Source organism: Convolutriloba macropyga, chromosome 6 (genome assembly GCF_964194025.1).
Source record: "Convolutriloba macropyga chromosome 6, txConMacr16.3, whole genome shotgun sequence".
NCBI lineage: Eukaryota > Metazoa > Xenacoelomorpha > Acoela > Convolutidae > Convolutriloba > Convolutriloba macropyga.
Genome location: NC_134473.1, coordinates 63,981 through 71,318, shown reverse-complemented (window position 1 = coordinate 71,318; position 7,338 = coordinate 63,981).

The following is a 7,338-nucleotide window of genomic DNA, read 5'->3' as shown; positions in this document are numbered from 1 at the left end:
AACAAATAACAAAATACGCTGGGAAGACTCACATACTACAGCCTTAGACAAAATAAAAGCGGAAATATCAAAAATTACAGACAAAAACACTTCGATAGACAACAAAATACACGCTTAAAATGCGATGCGAGCCACACAGGGCTCGGGGCAGTACTAGAACAACAATACCCAGAAGGTTGGTTCCCCACCGCTTACGCTAGCCGGTTTCTTAACGAAGCAGAAATAAAATACAACACGAATGAATTAGAATTATTATCGGTAGTTTGGGCTACGAACCACTTCAAATACTATTTACTAGGGTCAAAATTCGAACTTATCACAGATCATACAGTCCTACTTTCAGCACTAAAACCCAACCGGGCCAATAAATTGAGACAAAGCAGATTAATACGCTGGGTAGACAAACTATTACCCTACACTTTTACAATCAAACATCTGCCAGGGAAAGACATGGGTTTCACCGACTACCTAAGCAGAAACCCACACCAAAAGCACCCCCAATAAGTTCAGACTATGAACTCTTTGTCATTAATAGAATAAGAGAATTTACTTTCACTCTATTAAACGAAGAAAGAAAACACAATATCTCAACCAATCAAAACTCTCCATTCGGACAAACACACAAATCACATGACGTAATAAGCAATAGCCAACGCGTACAAAATAAAGCGAACGCTTTGTGCCATTTCTCTATTCACAATCAGTTGCACTCATTCTCGCTATTAAATCCAACTTTCAAAAATTAAAATTTATCACACAAGAACATTCAAAATCATAACAACATTGAAAATTCCCCCAATTTATCCAACTTAAGACAACTCAATTCATCGAAAAGTCAGAAGATATTCCCACTTAGTAACCCCCACAATTATTATTCAAATCCCCGCTTCAAAATAAACGTAGTTACGAGAAACAATCCTAATCTTAACACCTTCGACAGACAAATCGTTAAACGCGCAAGGAAACCCAACAAAAAAATGCCCTCATCCAATTCAGACACCCCCTCCACCTCCAAAACCCCCATTTCGGTAGCCACCCAAACGGAAACAATCCCACCATCCTCTAACATTGGACAAGGCCGAGAGTCAATAGACGAAACAAAGCACGCGCCCTTATTCGAATTTGAAAACGAGACCCCCCCAATTACCGACTGAACTTAGCCCGTGTATTCGGCGAAGAATTTCTGGCCGAGGCCACACTAAAGGACAGAAACCTACAGGCAATCATTCGATTGATGAAATCCCACAATTGGGAAGAACTAAAGCTGGTCTTCAAGTATTATTATAATTTACGCAATGATTTATCAGTGGCGCGATCGGGATACCTTATATACGACAGCAAATTAGTTACACCATATCAGCTGCAGAATTTGGTCATTAATGAAGTACACCGAACCCACCCGGGCCAAGTGGGAATGATCAGATTGGCGAACCTTATCTGGTTTCCCCAGATACATCGAACGATCGCCCTTAGGGCAGAAAACTGCAGGCAATGCCTGGACCAGGGTAAGAATTTGAAACCAATAATGCCTAAATCAGGACTAAGGGAACTACCTAAGCTAAGCGAACCCAACGAAGAACTACAATTAGACTTCGCTGGACCGATACTAGGCATGAAAAATAATAATAACGAACACTATATCCTAGCCGCGGTAGACAGGTTTTCCCGATATCCATCAGCAGTGGTACACACAAACTGCGACACACAAACAGCAATAGAATTTCTCAACCAATACCGCAAGTTTCATGGAATACCACGTAGCATCCGTTGTGATCAAGCACAGGCATTTAAATCCAGAGCATTTGAAATCTTCTGCAAAGAAAAAAACATAAAACTAATATTCTCCCCCACCCACGACCACCGAGCATCAGGCATGGTAGAATGCCTAATACAAACACTAAAGCGAAGACTCGCAACCATGAACATTGACCCCATATGGGACAATACCACCATCGCAGAGAAAATCTCCGAAATAATTGAGTCCATCCGACTAATCCCAAACAGAGTTACTAAAATTCCACCATTTCAAGCACACTTTGGCAGACCAAAAAACACCGAATTATCTAATCTTCTCACAAAACCTAACACAAAGAACCTATCCTACAACAACCAAAAATCATTTTACTTAGACAAATGACTACTCCAGAACCCAAGCCTGACGCCGGCCGCGATTTGGGACCGCGACACCAACTCAGAAGTACACCTGGACATCCCGTACAAACAGGACTATCAGACCCGTCAGGAACCCCTATCGAATCCCAGATTTCGGACACTTCAGAATCGGACAATGCCCCACTGTTGCCTCCCCAAAAGGGTACAATAAGTCCTTCTAAATTCAAATTCCAAATAGAAGATAAAACCACAATCATTGACCAAACACGTCGTAACATAGCACGCAAAACCATAAGAAGAAGAAACCCCGAACCGCGAGGTACGCTAAAACCCCTATGGTCTATAATACCAGATGGCACAATAGTCGATTACACTCCCCACACCATAACTATCGATACTCACAATCGCAAAAACACCGTGATACGCAATAATGTTATAGCTATATCCACAGAAACACGCACACTACCACAAGAACAACAACAACAAGAACCAAAACTTCGCCTAATAAATTTTGTGGCCTGTAAAACAGTTGTTGAGTATAACCGTAACAAACGCAAAATAGAAAAATTCTGTTTAGCAGAAAAAGCACAGCTGGCGAAGACAACCCGAAGAAGTCAAAGCCCGAAAACTACAGCAAAAGTCACTGCCCAACAGGAGAAAATTGGCAACCAAGCAACACGCAAACGAAAGGCCACAACAGACGAACCAGGACCATCCGCCAAAGCACCACAACAGGGAACGTCCACACCTATGGACGAAGGAGACATCCCGAACACAGCAACCAACACATCGATAAACGTATCCCCAATCCTGACAAAATCACTATCAGGACCGAAAAAGCTGAAAAGAAAATCACCAGGAGCAACCTAAAAGGGAAAAAGAACGACAATAAGAAAGAAAGCGACGGTATCAACAGCCAGAAGAACCGCAAACACCAAACTGACCAAAGCGAAATTGGCAGCCCTGAAACAAAGCTACGCATTTCAGTTGAGCCAGAGCCCCATTAACATCAAAGAGTTAAACAAGAAATCGACTACCCGCATATTCAAGGAACGATCCCCAGGGCACACAAAGCCCTTCATAATTGCGACATCCTCTTTTGCAGCAGACTTTATGCTCTCAACGCCCAAAAGGAGCACTGTGTCAACAATTGCGAAGTCACCTCCACTGCGCAACCCCCGCAAATCCAAGGCGGAAGCCACAGTGAAAAAACTCAAAGTGGAGAAAGCCATCGCCAACATATCACTCACCCCTACAACTGACGACTCACTACACGAAACCAAGACTAAAGAAACCACGATCATCGACCTCGTTGACACTTCGGACGAACCTCAGCCTCACACGCCACTAAGCATCAACCCTAACTGCTCTACTTTCGGGCAAGATATCGTCATTCTTTCCTCAGACTCCCAAGAATCCAGCAACTCATTCCACACAGCCTCCATCCACTTGGTCCTCACTCGTACTGTACAACCCAAAGATCCCGAACCCATGGACTGGACCCCACCTACCCAAGAAACCGAACGGGACGCTGACACGCGCACCCCTGAGAGAGACAACACTAGCGAGGACCCACAAAACTGACTGAAACATAGCATCCTCCAAGAGGAGGGGAATGTGGTGAGCCGCCAACTCACTCCGCAACCAAGAATCTAAATGTATTAATATAAACTCGTATAAAACTCCATGTGTTATTATATATCATTGTTCGTAGTTGTAAATCTGTTAAACGCTTTGTTCACATGTTAGCTGGTTGTACCAGCCATCATTCGCATGATCCGATTGGAGCGCAATTGCTAACCGCACTTGGTGTCTAAAAGAGAGAAAGTAAGAAGTATTCAAGAGAGTTCAATCTTATTGCGCTTGCCTTTTTACTGTCGTGAGTCTAGCAAGTCGATATTCTGCACATAGGAACTTTGTCCACACAACAATTATTATTATCATTTTTATTATTATTATTATTAGTATTATTACTGTTTTTATTGTTATTATGATTATTTTTTTAGTCTTATTTTATTATTATTAGTATTGTTTCTATTGTTATTATTATTTTCATTTTTTCACGCCTGACATTTGTAATGTTTGAGTAATTTCTCCGACTTTAGTCCGAGAGATCGCGGGTTTGAACACCACCCTGTCGCAAGTTTCTGGATGCACCCAGAGAAGTTCCTGTAGCCCGTACGTCTCTCTAAGTTACATCGCCCGACAGTTATTTGAGAGCAATTTCTCCAATGTTACTCAGTTTATGTTAAAAGAGCTATTAAAGTGAATGGAGCTTCGACTGAGTTTTTATGGTGTGTTGGTCTCATATTCGGAGTCTCTAATTTAACAAGAACGGTACAATTTTACAAGAGTCATTGAGATGAACTTTTGTACATCACAATATGCATAGATTGCATTAAGATTTTCCAATCTGGTGTTTTCTTTAGTTTTCTTTTACCCTGATAATTTTAGTATGCTTCGATATATCTTTTTTATTAATTTTTGAGAATCAAAGGTTGAAATGAAACGGGATTACACGTTATGTTGAGGCATTTGAAATTTCATATTTTGATTCTTCGTTCTTTTCCGGTTAAAGTTTGATTTGTTTTCGTGTATTAAAAGGTTTCCTCAACTGACTTCAATTCAGATTCTTCTGACTACTTTTTTCTCAATTTTAAGAAACCAAGATAGGAATAATTCTCTACTAATTTATTATGGCAATTAGACGTCGTTGAAATTATTCTTAGTTGTCAAGTCTGGTTCTATTTCGTTTTGTATTAGTCTATTTATTGACATTAAGAGGCACTAGCATGCGCAAATACTAATATCGTTAAAATAAAACGTGAGTTTCATGTTTTGAAAGGAAGTTGTTTAACTTTTTTAGGCTTATTCAGAAACCTACCAGTGTAATGGTGAACAGTTAACGCCGTTTTCTGTACTGTCCCCCTAGAAGGTACGTTACAGTCTTTTACAAGTAATCCAGACTTTGGTAAATATTGTATGTTACTCTTGCTGGTTTCATGAATCCCATTATTGATTAGTTGGCCTTTAAAGCCTGAAAAATATTTCAGACCTTGTTCTGATGATCATAAAAAATTGTTGCAACTCGAATACTGCTGAACGTGTTTTCCAAAAATGAGATTCATTATGAACTTTTTCAGCCGATTTGGTGGTTCTGGCTTTTTAGTTTTATGAAGATCGGAGATTTTGAGTACTGCTCATGTGTTTTTTGTCGTTATGATGCTGTTTAATATGCTTAATGAATTTTCACGTTTCCTTTCTACTGCATTCAATGACTATTTAAACGAGTTGATTCAGTTTCACTTTCACGTCGTACGTGGGTAAGGAAGTTGGATCCATTTGCCAAATTTTGTTCAAGGTGATCTCTTTTTCGAATCACTTGCAAATTTTTTAGTTTCATTTCATTTTTTCTGTAAACTAGTCTAATACCAATAGTTTCCTATCACCTTCGCACGAAGTTCTGTAGCGTTGCGACTGATATTGTAAAAACTCGACAGGGATAATACCTGCCCATCATGCATGCAAACTTCAAACTAAAAACCAATTCGTATTTTGGACAAATTGAATCAGATTTTGAAGTTGTATCTCTTCCTTTTTGTTGCCTTTGTTTTTCAAGGGGCCGCTAATTATGTCATCATGTAATTTAGGTCAAAAACTGTCATAGACCAATAAATTTCCCGTGTTTTTCCAGTTTCACGTCATATTGTTCACATGTTGATTTTTTAAAAAAAGATGAAAACCAACAGTAAGGACCAGGCGAGAACTCTTTCTGGGCTTCAACAAAACCTTTTAAGAGAAAATTGCAGAGAAGCAACGACTTTTTGCAATTTTCCCTCTACCAATTAGTTATTTCCTTTTTTTTATTGAAGGCATTTAAAAGTCGCACCTCCCGAGGCTGTTGCACTTCCTCCACATAATGAGCAAAGGAGTTGTCTCCCAGTCAAAAAGCAAAAGACAAGCTCGAAATACTCAGATTAAGATAAAATGGCAGAACAGTTTTCAAAAAGTCCATGATCAGTGTGTGATGTGCGATAGAAGAAACTTAGAATCAATGTGACCAGCGGATGACATCACTCTTCTACTTGTTGACTGGAACGCAGAATTCTCAATAGTAAAAATTCGCACATTGAAATTAATAATCCTGATAAACTTGATTTTCGGAATTTAATAGCAACGGCGTTTGTTAGATCGAGAAATAATACTTTTGACCGCTCTGCCATCCCAACAAAAAAGCAATCCCTTGGCGAATCAATTTAGCATTTCTATGGAAAACCTAAGGGAACAAGCAGAGAATGGTCAACTTGGTAGTGAAGAGGAGGAGACCCTAATTACGGACGTATTGATTGCTAATATGTCGGATATTGAGAGCCAAAGAAAATTAACTCGTGAAATGGTTGACCCGCACAGCTCGTAAATCATTGTCATAAAAAATAAATGGGAGCCTGCAATCAACAAGAAACATTAACTTTTGTTAACACAGCTGTAAGTTCATCTTTGAATGCCATTAACCCAGAAGGAAGCACAAGACTAATGATTCAAATTCTTAAATTCCAATTCAGAAACCTCAAACAGAATAAAAACTTGTCGCTTTTGTCAACAAAATATATCTTCTTCACATCTTAATGTTTGCACCGCGAAAGGCAAAACATTACATAACTGAGGTTAAACCATTTTGCAAGACTCGGTAGTAAATCTAATGTTCAAAACACACAACAACGTAACCAGTAGCTGAACTTCAGTGCTTTTTCAACGGACAATGCTTTTAGTGATGACGACACTGGTAATCTGCTAACTATTTTTGACAATGAACTCACATCAAGTTATATAAGCTCAGAGGACAATTATTTTGCACTATTTTGCGACATTTCTATTACGGAATTGGTACGCCTTAAATTTAATGTCCGCTATCGCATTTCAAAAGTTTCACTTATGATTGACTTCAACTGTGTATGCTCCATTGCTCCAGTTTTGTGCTACAAGGACATTACCCATTACTTGGTCGAGACCTGTTTCATAATCTGAGCCTTTCCTTAAAACAAAAGGACGCATCCTCGACAGGTTATGCTATCAATCGAATAAGTATTGTCCCCATCATGAAACGAGTCGCGAAACATTTTCGAAAACTAGGTAATCGCAGCTCAAAATCTAAAACACATGTAATGAAGTTAAAATTTCGACAGAATTTTAACTAAAATAAACAGAGAGAGAGAGAGAGAGAGAGAG